This window comes from Cibotium barometz, chromosome 18 (genome assembly GCF_041138505.1).
Source record: "Cibotium barometz isolate CiBa-2024 chromosome 18, ASM4113850v1, whole genome shotgun sequence".
NCBI classification, from domain to species: domain Eukaryota; kingdom Viridiplantae; phylum Streptophyta; class Polypodiopsida; order Cyatheales; family Cibotiaceae; genus Cibotium; species Cibotium barometz.
Genome location: NC_141063.1, coordinates 35220494 through 35237039, shown reverse-complemented (window position 1 = coordinate 35237039; position 16546 = coordinate 35220494). Strand labels below are relative to the sequence as shown.

The 16546-nt window shown below is 46.8% G+C and overlaps 1 protein-coding gene across 4 annotated transcripts in view; it reads left to right on the top strand.

The window, feature by feature from the left end:
* The window catches only part of ATGRIP (Golgi-localized GRIP domain-containing protein), a 167492-nt gene that overhangs the window by 73104 nt on the left and 77842 nt on the right, over positions 1-16546 (top strand). The window lies entirely within an intron of this gene.

Sequence of the window (16546 nt, the reverse complement as noted above, 5' to 3'; positions counted from 1 at the left end):
CTCAGACATCTGATCATAGAGCCTTCGACAATCCTCATACGGGCATACTACTCTTTCATCTCATCAAGCTCATGATGATAAGCAAGTGATACTGCTGAGACCTGTGGCTTGCGTGACAAAGCATCTGCCACAACATTCTTTTTGCCTTCCACATGTACAATCTGAAAGTGGAACATAGACAAAAAGTTGGCCCATCTCATATGCTTCTCAGAAAGTTTTGTTTGCGTGAGGAAATAACGCAAGGTGTGATGATGTGTTTGCACAGTGAAATCTGTCAGAATGCGCAGCGGAGATGATGACCAAATCTGGGAACACGAGCAAACGCAATGCAGAAAAACAGCACAAGAGAGAGTGAGAGATAGAGGCGTGTAACTTTGCTCTATATACACAAAGAAGATCCCGAATATGATACACAATGGTGTGAGGGCCATGGGGCCATGTTATATGGCCCCATATGAGCAGTCGGCCAGCATTATGGACAGCCGACAGCCTCACGACCAGGTCCTCTCCAGTCGGCCAGCTCAGAAATGGTCCACGACCTGCAGCAACTTCAGTCGGCCAGCTCCAGTGAATCAGCCCTCACATGTGTGGAGTCGGCCAGTAGTAAAGAGAAGCAGGACCCATAGGCTAACACCTTGACTACTCAGGACAATCTCCCACGTCTGGTAAAAATAGGGAAAAAATATGGAGAGTGGGAAAAAATGAGAAAACACCTAATACGGGCGGGCACACCCACAACAGAGGCCCTGGTGTCTCAGTAAATACAAGAGATGACTTCTAACACCCCCTCTCAGCTCCTGGCTGTGAAACCAACCACAGGGAGCTGGGGTGCCGCCTGAGCAAATCCTGAGATAGCGACTTCGTGAAGAGGTCCATCGTACTGTCCTCCGTCGAACAGAACTCTAGCAAGATGTCATCAGCAACGATCTATTCACGAACAAATTGCCTCTGGATGACCATGGGTTCCTCCAATGGAAGCCCGATCTTACAATGCAACCTCTGCAACCTCACCACCTCACAAGCAGCATCACAAGCAGCCCGGAGCTCTGCCTCTGTCAACGACAAGGCAAAAGATGGTTGCCTCTTACTGCTCCATAAAACTGCTCCTGGGCCTGAAGTAGATCTCCTCGTGTCTGGATCTCTTCCCCAATCTGAGTCACTCCAACCATGGAGTCGGACTCCATTCAGTAACCCCCCTCCTGTGTAAAAGAGTCCATGATCCTTCGCATGCCGCAAAAGCCAAAAGATACGCAATCCTGCCTCCCAAAGAGTCATTTGCAATCATGAGCTCAACTGCCTCATCAGGAAGCTCACGCCCAATCTGGTGTCCATCAACCAAATCAATGAACCATTTTGCTTCTGAGTCAAAGAGGCATCACACTGCTCACAAGGATCAACACCTGTTACGGTGCAAAGCCAAGTCTTGGAAACCTGCTGAAGACCACGCAAGGCCTTCTAAAACCTGTCAACCACCCCCTCTGAATTCGGAACCACAAAGCCTGGAGAATGCACCTCCTTCTGCAAGTAATCAACTTTCACCTGCCTGGCTTTCCAAGAGGTCCCCGTGGAAAGAACATCCTCATCTACAGGAGTTTCTTTGTCCTGAATACTACGAGACATCAAAGCACAAGTTACCTGTTCAGTTTCCTCTGATTGATGAACACAAGAACCACCAACATTAGTACTGGAAAGTTCGTGCCAACTGCTGCCATCAACTGGCAAGCTATCCACCATCTGGTCCGGGAAAGCTTGCACCTACAGCGTATCCACACTTAAGTGGCCATTACCAGACTGCCACTCATCACAAAACTGAGAACCTGGGAGAGAGAGTGCTGAAAGCTTGTACACTCCATTCTCCACTCCGTCTTCCCAAACTACATGGCCTGTTGCCTTGTACCAGAGAGCAACAAAATGCTCATCAAACTCCACCTGTACGCCAGTCTTGCAAACCTGATGCACTGACAACAGATGAAAACCAAGTGACGGAACATACAACACCTGGGAGGAATGCTTCCCTCCTCTGCCATTGGGAACTATCTCCAACCTGCCCTCATTGTGAACTGGGATAGTAGATGTATCTCCAGTAAGAATGTGACCAGAATACTTGCAGAGATCCTGTAAATCTGAACGGAAAGGAGTCATGTGCCTGGAAGCACCATTGTCTAGAATCCACTCCCGAGTATCTGTTGCGGAGAATCCTCCAACTTCCTCCCTGCCTGAAGAAAATGAAACATCGGTGTCCATCACCTCCAGATGCACAAAAGCCGGAGTCTTCATGATTGCTGCTGATGAGGAATCTTCACCCTTCTCGGTCTTCCACTTGGGACACTGCCTCCAATAGTGGCCTTTCTCGCCACAATCATTACAGGTCCTCTCTGCCTTTAGTTTCTCGCGGTCAGCATCGGACTTCTTCTCAGAAGACTTCTCCGATGAAGCCTTACCTTTGCCGGAGTTACGGCCTTTCGATTGTTGGCCAGTTAAGGCCTCCGAACCTCTGCCCTGTGGAGGGTTCGTGAATCGTTCCTCCTGGTCCAAGACCATGGGCACAAGCTCCTCCCACGTGATGGTGCTGAGCCTGCCCACTGCTAATCAAAGACGAGTAAAATGCTGAGTACTGAGAGGGCAAGTGCGACAGCAAGGTTATGGCCATGTCCTCTGACGATATCTCTTTCCCAGCCTGAAGAACTTCCTGCTGAAGAGCTTGCAGCTTGTTAATATGCTCCCGCATCGTCGACGACTTTGCAGGGCTCATAACCCGCATCTGTACTTCCAAGGAAATCCTCTTCATGGGCGATACCCTATTGTGAAGAGAAGCCAAATGCTACCATATACCTTTGGCCAGCGTCATATGCTTTACATGATTGATTACTTGCGGTGTGTAGTTGAGGAAGATAAATGAACGGACCCTGGCGTTGACACGATCCCACAACTGTGCCTGTGCCTCCCGGTCCTTTTCGGATCGATGGTAACTCCCCTTCCTCTACTTCCGGCCGTGGAACCCCAACAAGGATGAAATCAGCAAGGTCGTAAGACTCCAGAACAGATTCCATCATAACCTTCCATCTGCCGTAGTTGTTCCTGTCCAACTGACGGTCCACCGGGAACGTGGGGAGTGTAGGGATCTTCACATGCCTCTTGGCCATCTCTAACACATCTAACATTGCGGGGATGTACTCTGAAAAAGGGTAGGTGGGTGGGAACAAAGAAGAACTTACACCTGCAAGTGGTTGTCCAGCAAATCAGCCCGCCGTCCTCTTGCTTTTCCTCTTCCCAAACAATCCCGTACAGTCCAGCAATCAGCAACACAATAGTCCCCCTCTTGCTCACACAAATCGCAAGAACTATCAAGAGCCTAGGGCTCTGATACCATGTCAGAATGCGCAACGGAGATGATGACCAAATTTGGGAACACGAGAGAAAACGCAATGCAGAAAAACAGCACGAGAGAGAGAGAGAGAGAGAGAGAGAGAGAGAGAGAGAGAGAGAGGCGTGAAACTCTGCTCTATATACACAAAGAAGATCCCGAATATGATACATAATGGTGTGGGGGCCATGGGGCCATTTTATATGGCCCCATATGAGCAGTCGGCCAGCATTATGGACAGCCGACAGCCTCACGACAAGGTCCTCTCCAGTTGGCCAGCCCAGAAACGGTCCACGACCTGCAGCAACTTCAGTTGGCCAGCTCCAGTGAATCAGCCCTGACACGTGTGGAGTTGGCCAGCAGTAAAGAGAAGCAGGACCCATAGGCTAACACCTGGACCACTCAGGACAGCCTCCCACATCTGGTAAAAATAGGAAAAAAATATGGAGAGTGGGAAAAAATGAGAAAACACCTAATACGGGCGGGCACACCCACAACAGAGGCGCTGGTGTCTCAGTAAAGACACGAGATGACTTCTAACAAAATCAGCCCCAAGAAAATAGTGTTTCCATGTAGAAAGAGCATGAATTACAGCCAACATCTCTTTCTCATAAATCTGTAAATGCTTCTCGGCATTCTGTAATATACGACTCTCATAGGCTATCACATGTCCTTCCTGCATGAGAACTGCCCCAATGCTGTTCCCACATGCATCACACCGGACAACAAAAGCCTTTCGGAGATCCGGTAATACCAATACGAGATCCGAAGTAAGCTTTTCTTGAAGCTTTTTAAAGGCTGCAATTTCCCGATCAGCCCATCGAAATGGAGTTCCCTTCTTAGTTAAAGCATGAAGGGGCGAAGCAATCTCAACAAAATACCGTATGTACCGCATGTAATAGGAACACAATCCCAAAAAGCTGCGTACATCATGCACAGTCCTCAAATCTGGCCAATTGAGAATTGCTTTCACTTTCAAAGGATCCATACGGACTCCATCTTTAGACACGATATGTGCCAAGAAGTGTATCTCTTCCAAGAAAAACTCACTCTTCTTGTCATTAATGACCAATCTATGCTTCCGGAGTTCTTCAAACACAATGGCCAAATGCTTCCTATGCTCCTCCTCTGTGCGTGAATGCACAATCATATCATCAAAGAATGTGCCCACAAACACTCTATGAGGCCAGAAAATCCTGTCCATCATCCTGTTAAATGTGGCAGGAGCATTTGTCAAACCAAAGGACATAACCAAGAACTCATATAGCCCAAAAGTGGTCCGAAATGCTGTCTTATGCACATCTCGGGTCTAATGCGTATCTGATGATACCCGCTTTTCAAGTCTATCCGACTAAAGACTGTGGAGCCCTGTAAGTGGTCCAATATGTCATCGATCCTCGGAATAGGGAATCGATTCTTGATACTGTTCTTGTTAAGCGCCCTATAATCTATACACATGCGCCAAGAACCATCTTTCTTTTGTGCTAAGAGCACAAGTGAGCAAAAGGGTGATGAGCTAGGCTGGATCAACCCCTTTTTTAACAACTCCTGTACTTGGCTTATAATTTCCTCTTGTTGGCCTGCACTAACACGGTATGGCGGTCTATTTGGTGGGGTATTCCCCGGAATTAGATCAATAGCATGATCTTTTGGCCTTTCCGAAGGAAGTTCTCCTGGCAATAACTCGAAAAAACAATCCTGGAACTCACGTAAGAAATCAGTCATGTCTTTATCTAACATAGACAAATTAGATTTAGATTGATCATCTTTTGCATCCTTTACAAAAACCAAGTACGCGGAAAGATGCTTTTTCATTACTGATGAAATGGCCGAAGCTGATACAATAGGAACAGATTCCCCTTTAAGCTTTACATCCAAAATATGCTCTTTCCCTCTAAAACTAATCTTCCAGTCGTACGTATCCACCACCGCATGTACTCTATGGCACCATGGCATGCCCAACAAAACATCACACCCATCAAGTGGCATGATAAAGAACTCCTCACTATCCACATAACCCTGCACATGAAGCCTGAGCTTCCCAATAATAGGGGTAACGGGTTCTGCATACCCAGGACAAGCCATATTAGCCTCATACAAAGGCCTCATCTCCTCTGCGCGGATCCCCAATCGGCCAGCCAAATCCGGTGAGATAAAGTTGGCTCTAGCACCTGTGTCAAAGAAAATCAAGGCATTCTGATCTCTAACTTTGTCCCATGCCCTACACAACTCAGTCTCTTCACCACCTGGCTGTTCCCCAACAAGATCAAGAACTAACCCTACAGAAGGCTTTGGTTTCTTAGACTTGGACTCCCCTTTAGTGTCAGAGTCCTTTTGGGACTTACGCTTGGGACAAATAAAAGATATATGTCCCTCCTCAGTACAGAAAAAGAACTTCGGAGCATCCATCAAAGCATGTCTCTCCTCAGGAGTTCTCTTGGGCATTGGTAACTTCTTATACCGCTTCTCGGTAGACCCTTTTGCATCACGCGAAGCATGCCCTGACTTTTCAGATTTCTTGCTTGAGCTTTTACTTCCTTTAAATCCAGATGACACTTCAGTGAGTATCGCATTTGCCGTTAGCATTCTCTATCATCTGCGACATATTTGTTACTCGAGTCTTTATGCAATAGTCACGCACTTCCTTGGGCAGCCCACAACAATACTTCTCAACTTGCTCAGACAAAGGCACTGTAGGCAAGAGAAGGACGCCTGGGTGCAGCCGCCTGCGGGCAAGAGAAGGAAGGCCTGTGCGCTGCCGTCTTGCAGGCATGAGTCCGAGGCGCCTAGCGTACAACTGGCTGGGCCACGTACAGCTGGCCGACTCACCCTTTGCATGGGGGGTGGCCAGTTTGAAGCCTTCTAAGGGGGAGTGGTTAGGTGACCATGCACCCACCACCACCCACGGTTAAGGGAGGGCTTCTCTCCCCACCATGGCCCAAGTGTGGGTGCCCACCCTAGAAAAGGGCACCATGAGGTATTGGGGAGGCTGCCCACTCATTAATGAGTGTGAACCTGCAACCTTACAAAAACAAAGGTTAGAAATAATGCCATAAAATAAACAAATGGAATACACTTACCACCTGTTCACACGCAACAAAACTCGTCAGAAGACAGAGCAAACTTCACGACTCACTGGCAGGCGTCCCCGCTCAGTAAGTGGCACGTCAAACAGACAAACACAAGAATACAAGTCACGCGAAGACAGTTCCAGGCATGCGAACATGAATGCATGTGCAAACAGTATCATGGACATATCTCCCGTTCATGGAACAAGTACTAGACATTCCTGTCGGGCACAATGATGGCACGATAGAAAGTATAAATCTCGGTCTTCCTATGGAGTGACAGTCCCATAGGTAAGATACAAATCCAGGCACGAGCCTCCCTATGGAGTGACAGTCCCATAGGCAAGACACGGCACAAATACTGGCTCTTCCATGGCGTGACAATCCCATGGATAGAACACAGTCCAGGTCATACACGGGTGGCACGAGTCTGGCTCCCATCCATGTTATGCAAAATACTGGCCCCTTCACATGAGACACCGGCCTGGCCTCAATTGAACAAGACACAAATCTGGAGATGGACCAAATGGTCGGCCAATTGGTGACATCCCCCCGCGCTTCTAAAGAGTTGTCCTCAACTGAAAAGCCTCAAGATATGCCTGCAACAACTGTGGGTAGTCAACAAAATAATCCTCATTTACCCACTTTGCATCAATGGGCAAATAATTTTTGAACTTCACAAGGTATGTCTTGGAAAGCTTTCCTGCAGGTAGCCTTCTCTCCTTGTGAAAGACAATCTGCTCTGGCTGGAGGATCTTCTCAAGCTTATCAATCTCTGGCGGATCTTTTGTGATGACAGGCTCGTCAGGATTTGGCCCAACATACTTCTGCAAAAGACTCACATGAAATGCACTGTGGATCTTCCAATGACTAGGTAAAGCAAGCCTATAGGACACTTCATTGATCCTTTGAATCACCTTGAAGGGTCCATAATACCGAGTAGAAAGCTTAGGATATGATCCTTCTCGTCCTGGCCTCTTCCGAAGCCTAGCTTTCTCAAATTTCAGCAAGACCCAATCACCTTCTTTGACTTGCATGTCCCTTCTATGCTTGTCTGCAGCCATTTTATGCTTATCTTGTGACCTTGCAACGGTTGTTCGTACCTGAGCAAAGGCTACATCCAAGTCACGTACATGCTTATCAGCTCCAAAAATCTCATCCTTTGTACGAAGGATGGGTGGCAAGACCACTCTGCCATAAATAATCTCAAATGGGGCCTTTCCCGTGGAGGCATGGACTGTATTGTTGTAGGTAAACTCAACAAGTGGAAGATATTTCTCACATGCAATCTTTTGATCTGCCACATAACACTTCAACAAATCCAACACGGCTGAATTTGCAGCTTCACTTTGGCCATCCGTTTGGGGATGATAAGCTGATGAAAACTCAAGTTTAGTGCCCATGTTATCAAATAAAGCCCTCCAAAAGAGGCTCGTAGTCCTAGGATCTCTATCCCCAACAATGGACTTAGGCATACCATGATGCTTGAAAATGTTAACAAGAAAAAGCTTCACCATATGATCAACTTTAATGGTTTTCTTGAGAGGCAAGAAATGAGCTTGCTTGCTAAACCTGTCCACAATGGTCCAAATAGCATCATTCCCATGATGCTGGGATCTAGGCAAGTCCATAATAAAGTCCATAGTAATACTTTCCCATGGCTGTGAGGGAATAGGTAATGCTGAAGTAAACCTGGAGGCTTTTGCCGGTCAAATTTTACCTTTTGACAAGTAAGACATGCACGTACACATATGCCTCAATGTCTTTACGCATGCTTGGCTAAAAGAAATATCTCTCAATCATGCGTGTAGTAGGCATGATACCTCTATGACCAGCATAAGGTGGAGCGTGACATTCCTCCATAACCTTTGGATGCATATCCTTCACCACACATAAGCAATTATCCTTCATAAGATAAAACTCTTTGATCACATAAGAGGCATGTGAGTGACCAGCCTTCAAATCAGTCCATATATGGCAAAAATCAGCATCCAAATGATATAAATCTCGCATGGCAGATAAGTCTCCATGAGAGGCCACTGAAATTGCAGCGACATAAGGCCTCTTGGATAATGCATCTGTCACCACATTTTTCTTTCCCGGAGTATGTACAATCTGAAAATGAAACATGGAAAGAAAGTTAGCCATTCTTATCTGCTTCTCCGAAAGCTTTGTTTGAGATAGAAAGTATCTCAAGCTTTGATGATCTGTCTTGACTACAAATTCAGCCCCAAGAAGATAATGTTTCCATATCTTTAAGGCATGAATTACAGCCAAGAGCTCTTTCTCATAGATATCCATATGAAGCTCAGCATCATGCAAACGACAGCTCTCATATGCAACTGCATGACCTTCTTGATTTAGGACAGCCCCTATACAATCGCCACAAGCATCACATTTCACTATGAATGACCTTTGCAAGTCGGGAACAACCAATACGGGTCTACATATAATAGCATTCTTGAGTTGCAAGAAGGCATCCTGCTTCTTTGAAGTCCATTTAAAAGTGGCTTTCTTCTTTGTGAGATCATGTAGAGGGGTGGCTATCATTGCAAAATGCCTTATGAAACGCCTATAGTATGAACATAATCCCAGAAAACTACGTACTTGATGTACATTTTGCAACTCTGGCCGATTCCGAATGGTTTCTATCTTGGCAGGATCCATTCTTACTCCATCCTTGGATACAATGTGACCCAAATAGTGTATCTTTGAAAGAAGAAGTCACTTTTCTTGGCATTAATGAAAAGTTTATGGTTCCGCAACTCTTCAAACACTGTGGCCAAATGAGTCTTATGCTCCCGCTCATTCTTGGAAAAAACCAAGATGTCATCAAAGAATACACCTGTGAATTTTCGATGGGGTCGGAATATCCTATCCATCATACGATTGAATGTGGCTGGGGCATTGGTGAGACCAAAAGGCATCACCAAAAATTCATACAATCCAAAAGCTGTCCTGAATGCAGTTTTGTGGACATCTTGTGGCACCACTCGTATCTGGTGATATCCACTCTTCAAATCAATACGGCTGAAACAAGCCGAGCCATCAAGCTTATCCAAAATGTCATCAATACGCGGAATTGGAAATCTATTCTTAATGGTGAGCTTATTTAGAGCTCTATAATCCACACATGCGGAATGACCCGTCTTTCTTTTGAGCAAGAAGCACGGGAGAGCAATAAGGTGAGAAACTTGGCTGAATCAAACCTTTCTCTAAAAGCTCATTAACCTGCTTTATGATCTCTTCTTGTTGTGGGGCACTCACACGATATGTAGGTTTGTTAGGTGGAGAACTGCCTGGCACAAGATCTATGCGATGATCCTCGGGCCTTTGAGGAGGTAGTTCACCTGGCAATGTATCAACAAAACAATTTTTGTATGCATGAAGAAAATTCAGCCTATCTTGAGTCAAAACATCCACATTTTGTTGACTTGGTTCAATGCTATCATGAACAAAAACCAAGTACGCAGAAAGACTCTTTTTCATTGCTTTATTAATCTGGATGTGAGATACAAGTGGGATAGAATCCCCTTCCTTGCCAGCATCAATAACATGCATGCGGCCTCTATGCATAAAAGAAATCATGTTTGTCTTGTACTCTTTGTGGGGCTCCAACCTATGATGCCATGGCTTGCCAAGCAATACATCACATCCATTAAGAGGTGCAACCAAGAAATGCTCATGATCAAGGTAACCCTGGATATGTATGCGCAATTTCCCTCTATAAGTGGGGTAACCTGCACCTCTTTACCAACAAAGGCAGCTTCTGCTTTAATTTGAGGCCCCATATTCTCAACCTCAATACCCAAGGTGGTTGCCATCTGAATAGAGATGAAGTTATCTGTTGCACAATCATCAAACATAAATAGAGCGGGCTGATCCTTAATTTGATCCCATTGTTTGCATACCATCCTCTCTTTTCCATCATGCTGTGTGTTTCCCTACACATCAAGAACTGCATGCACATTTGCCTTGGTTTGCTTGTCCTCATGCTTTGGTTTGCGGTTAGGGCATTGTCTAAACATATGCTCTTTGCTATTTTCCCTCCTTGGCATATTGCTCCCTTTGCTCGGGGGTCAAGCCAAATTTGTTCTTCTTTGGCCCATGATCCTTAGATGAGGTATTTTCAGCTTTACCTCCCTTCTGGACCTCCCGGAAACTCTTTTTAGGTGACTGTCCACCTTTTTGCAGGTTTGGGGCAGCCTTATCTTTGCTCTTAGAACTCCCTTGATCTTGCTTAATTTTGAGCACCAATTGCTCCTCCGTAGCAAGAGCAGAGGCTATAAGCTGTTGCAAAGTATGTTTCGGGTGCAATTCAATGCCGGAACGATAAGCTGGTTGTAATCCGGAGCGAAACTTCCTCTTTCTTTCATCCTCAGTGATTTGCATGAAGGGAATTACCTCAAGCAACACTTTCCAAAACTTATTGACATACTGCTGCACACTTTCATTATCTCTTTGCTCAAGTCTATCCCACTTTTGGGTGAGAGCTTGCTCCGCATTAGGTGGCAAGAACTGGGCATAAAATCTATCCTTAAACTCTTTCCAAGTGCAAATGGGGTCTTTGGTGGTCTTTTCAGTGATCCACCAATGAGCGGCTGTCCCCTTCAAGAACATGCTAGCATGGTGTACTTTAGACTTCTCAGTGAAGTCCTCATCACTAAAAGCAATATCAAACTGTGCCAGGAATGCTGACACCTTGGAAGCATCATGCTCTCCATGAAAAACATCAAACTTAACGGACTTGTCACCTGCTTTGAATTCCTTGAGCTTTCTGGCATGAGGCTCATGGTCCTCTCTTTTTCTTTTTCCCTTATCCAACGGGGCAGCCCTATCTGCATGGGCTCCATGGGCCATCATGGAGGTTTCATGAAGCACGGTGGCATGTGCTCCACGAACTTGAAAATCGGATGCATGTGACCTTCCTGCATAAGGCAATGTCTCTCCATGAGACAACTTAGTAGGCAAAGCTCTTCTATTTGCAGACCTGTCACCCCCTCCATCAGATACATGCCTTGAATACATGTGACCATCATGCCCTCCACGAGCACTAGCATACATATACTTGTCACCCTTTGTGCCTTGTGGAGAAGATGCACGACGAGAGGTGGCTGTCACCTCCTCCCTTTGCATAAATGACCTCAACCTTTGAGATGCGGGATCTCCATGCTTCAAGCGAGGTGGATTTCTGAATTTCAGCTCTCCATCTTCCCCCTCTTTGATATCACCTTTGTGGAGGAGATAGGAAAGTGCCAACTCCCTTGGCTTCTTGCCCACTTCTCGTGCCATGGACTCAAAAGTCATGTCCACCATTGCATCGGCTTTCCTTGCTTCAATGGCACTTTGTACATAGGGATCTTCATGCAAGAATTTCAGCTCTTGCTCTTTTGCCTGCAAAAGCTTTCTCATATGCTCCAATTCAGCCCTCAATGCATTCGGCTCCTCTTCTTACATAACTGTCTTTCCACGAGACGGTTGTCCCCTCAAATCACTATCATTCACCCTCTCAAGGGGCTTGTGCCTTCCTTGCAAAGCATCAGAACCACGCGAGGCACTTGATGGGTCCTCGAATTAGGCACTTTCAAAGGGTTGCCTTGGCTGTCCATTGTGTTAAGTGTGGTAGAAGCGGGCTGTCCAAAACACAGGTTCGTTTCCCCACTAAGAAGAGGGAAATGACCGTGCTCAGATACCAATGAAACCGATCCCGTCAAGTAGGAGTAGACTCCGTTGGACACCCACACGCGTAATAGCACAACTTAAATATCACGATATGATTGGACAACTCAATAACAACTCAAAAAACTGAAATGAAATGATGATCAATGGACACCAGCACTGGGGCCGGAACGGGCCGACCCCCCCCTCAATATATAATATATTATTGGGAGTATTTAAGTGATACAATGCTCCATGGGTTCAATGAACCAGATGATGTCCATGTACAACTGAAATGAATACAGTTACCAAACAAGTGACTTGAAGTAGATGTTCGAAGTAGAGCGATCCACTTGAAGAAGTCTAGTCTCTACGCCGTACGGTCCCGTGCCTTCACTGTAATCCGCAGAGAGCGCCCCACTGGTGTTCCAGGACCACGCACAAACAGGCGCTCCCGTACTAACGCGTGGCTCTCCCGATCTCGGCACCCACGGACCGTGGTTCTCCAAAAGCTTGGACTACCCGGCACCGAACGGGTGTTAGCAGCAATGAATATCCCTCGAAAGATTTACACCAAGGACCTTTGCTTGAATCTCAATCAATGTACCTTGTAAAACAATGAATATGGCTTCTAGTAGAACTAGGCACCCAGGCATGAGAGGAAAAGGCTCTATTACTGCTGTTGCTGCCCGCCCGCAAGTGAGAGAGGCACCCGTAGCTCGCTAGTGGGAGAACAAGAATCAGAGGCACCTGAGTGCAGCCGCATAAGGGCAAGAGAAGGATGCCTGGGCACAGCCGCCTGCGGGCAAGAGAAGGACGCCTGGGCACAGCCGCCTGTGGGGGGCTAGAGAAGGACGCCTGGGCATAGCCGCCTGCGGGCAAGAGAAGGAAGGCCTGTGCGCAGCCGTCTTGCGGGCAACAAGAGTCGGATGCGCCTAGCGAAGGTGGCCGGGCCACGTACAGCTGGCCGACTCACCCTTTGCATGGGGCGTGGCCAGTTTGAAGGCTTCCAAGGGGGGGTGGTTAGGTGACCATGCACCCACCACCACACACAGTTAACGGAGGGCTTCTCTCCCCACCATGGCCCAAGTGTGGGTGCCCACCCTAGAAAAGGGCACCATGAGGTATTGGGGAGACCGCCGACTCATTAATGAGTGTAAACCTGCAACCTTATAAAAACAAAGGTTAGAAATAATGCCATAAAATAAACAAATGGAATTCACTTACCACCTGTTCACACGCAACAAAACTCGTCAGAAGACAGAGCAAACGTCACGACTCATTGGCAGGCGTCCCCGCTCAGTAAGTGGCACGTCAAACAGACAAATACAAGAATACAAGTCACGCGAAGACAGTTCCAAGCATGCAAACATGAATGCATGTGCAAACAGTATCATGGACATATCTCCCGTTCATGAAACAAGTACTAGACATTCCTGTCGGGCACAATGATGGCACGATAGAAAGTATAAATCCCGGTCTTCCTATGGAGTGACAGTCCCATAGGTAAGACACAGATCCAGACACGAGCCTCCCTATGGAGTGACAGTCCCATAGGCAAGACACGGCACAAATATTGGCTCTTCCATGGCGTGACAATCCCATGGATAGAACACAGTCCAGGTCATACACGGGTGGCACCAGTCTGGCTACACCATCCTGCTAACACACGGGTAGCACCAGTCTGGCTCCCGTCCATGTTATGCAAAATACTGGCCCCTTCACATGAGACACCGCCCTGGCCTCAAGTGAACAAGACACAAATCTGGAGATGGACCAAATGGTCGGCCAATTGGTGATAGCACACATCTGTTTGCTCCATGATCGTAGCCTCAAACTCAGCCAAAGAACAAATCCACCATCTAACTCTGTTTCCACCCTTCAAACTGCCACACCCCTCCTCTCACAAAGGGCCAGAAGAAACAACTCTGAAGCAGTCGTAAGCCAGTGGAAAGAGAGAGAAAGTTATTCATTAGGTACACTGTTGTCCCTCAGTCCAATCCTCCTCAAAAACACCAGCCCTAAGAGTATAGAGTATGCTGTCCTGAATTGCAGCCACCCGCCTTTGCCCTCCAGATCTCACACGAGGGGAAGAGAGAGAGAGAGAGAGAGATTCAGGCTGCGCCTGCTATTTTGTCAACCGCCTCTCTCTTGTCTTTGTACCCGCTGTCCTGCAGCCGCTTGTACCAGTTGCCCTACAGCCGCCTGCGCCAGCCAGTAGCCGCCTGTACTAGATGACCTGTAGCAGTTACCTGCGCCAATTGTCCTGTAGCCGACCTGCACTAGTTGCCCTACAGCCGACCTACACCAGCCGACATGCACTAGCTATCTTGTACCGACCTGCACTAGCCAACTTGTACGAATCGCCGCCTGTACTAGCTGGCCTGCACCGACGTGCACCAACCTGTACGAGTCCCTCCAAGCGACCCTCACCCTTCCTCTCCACGCAGCTAGCCGCCTTGCCCTTTCCAAAAGCAAGAGAGAGAGAAGGGCGTGTACCTCCAAAAATGGAGTAGCCCCTCCCCAAACTTATCCATAAGAAATTCTAAGGCCCTAAGGCCCTTTTAAGTTTATTAAAACTTATTCCTAGGGGCCACTTATGCCTAGGGGCCACCCAAGGTTAAAACATTGGAAATATTAAATCCCTTGGTCCCCCTTCACACTTGGGGATGTCCACACATGTTACCATTTGTCCATGCACCCAAGTATGAATCGTGAAATATTTATCTTGCTCACCGACCACCATGCTCACACTTGTACTGTACCAATTTCACAGGGTCATGACACTCTCCCCACAGGAGATGCCGGATTATCCATATACAAATGCCATAACACAGCCCAACATGCGGCAACCATAAGATTCAGCCGGTACACACGTAGAAATTCCGAGCCAACAATGTAATCCATATACCTCCGTGTGGGTAGTGATTCTTTCCCAAAAACCACGGGCCTTCATGCAATAGAGCTGGTACAACAGGTTCAGCTCTCCATTCAGTTGGTACAGCAAGCACAATGGCTGGTACAGCCAGGTTCAGCTCTCCATTTAGTTGGTACGGCAAGGACAATGGCTGGTACAGCCGGTACAGTGGTTGGGACAACAAGTACAATGGCTGGAAATCATAATTAAATCATTAAATACCTTGTCTTCAGTATTTCTTCGCGATGGAAGCCTTCAAAGCAGTCTCCAACAGCTGGTATACTTCATGGGTAGCCTTCAAGAGAGAGAGAAAGAGAGTAGCCATCATAAGGGCAGCTTGCAACGGTGGTAGAGGCTAGTGTGCAGCAAGAGAGCCTCTCCAAATGAAGAGAGAGGGCTCCAATTTATGGATTTGGGCCTTCCATGAGCTAAAATGGCAAGAGAAGGCTATAATGACAAGTGGAGAGCCACACAATAGCTGAAGTGAAAGTGTGAGGCCACTTGTCTCACTTTGATCCACTTTCTTGCCACATGTCCCAATCTAAGAGATGGGTTCTCCCATAATCTTTACCTTTAAAAATATCCCAACTGGTAGACCTTCTGCCAAATGTGCTTTGGCATGTCCCCCATTTGCTCAATTCCAGACTTAATGAAGCGAACAGAATTTCCATCAGAGTCAGGCCAAACATAGTAACCCTCCTAGATTTTAGGATTGTGATCCTTTGGATTCCAAAATAATCCTAAACCTTGTACTTTCCAAATATTTAGACGGCTTGGAGTCCACTGACCCCTTTCATACTGGGAAATGTCCAAGCTGGTGATAGCTAGTCACCTATGACCTTAGGCTTTTGCACATATGAACATTTATTTTACACATTTGACTTCTGCAGGCTCTGTCCACTATCTAGATATCCGGCCATGGGCGTAATAAATGTTGGGCACAGTCGGAACAACATTACAACTTGCAAATGTGTTACATTTGACATGTGCGGGACTTGCACATAAGACTTGACACTGACATACCTATGACCTAGATGGTGCCTGGTGACACGTCCTTGGACAAGGGTTCACAACATGCACAGTGCCCGTCAAAGTATTTCCCAAGTATACTAATTATGTAGAATGCCCAAGTGGCACCCTAGTAGAGCAAGTTTGCATATAATAGGCTTGCATAATGTTGTCCTAGACACCCAAACAGGGCCCAAAACCTTGGCAAAGGGATTGGCTAGCACTTTAGGGGTTGATTTTTCACACATTCTTTCTCTCTCTACTCATGCCAAAATGGAATATTGCTTGATTTGAAGAGCTTCTTGAAACAAGTGGGAGTGGTGGTCATCTTCAGTAACCAAATTAAACAATGTTTGATTTAAAGCCTCTCTTGAAACAAGACAGAGTCTACTATCGGTCCACTATCTAGACATCTGGGCCCTGGCCATGGGTCACCTTGATGGCAAGCTAAAAGCTGCACTACCATCAAATTGGACCTCTCTTTGTGAGCAACCTAGTGCATGGATGTGGCACCTAACGATTTCATCATTT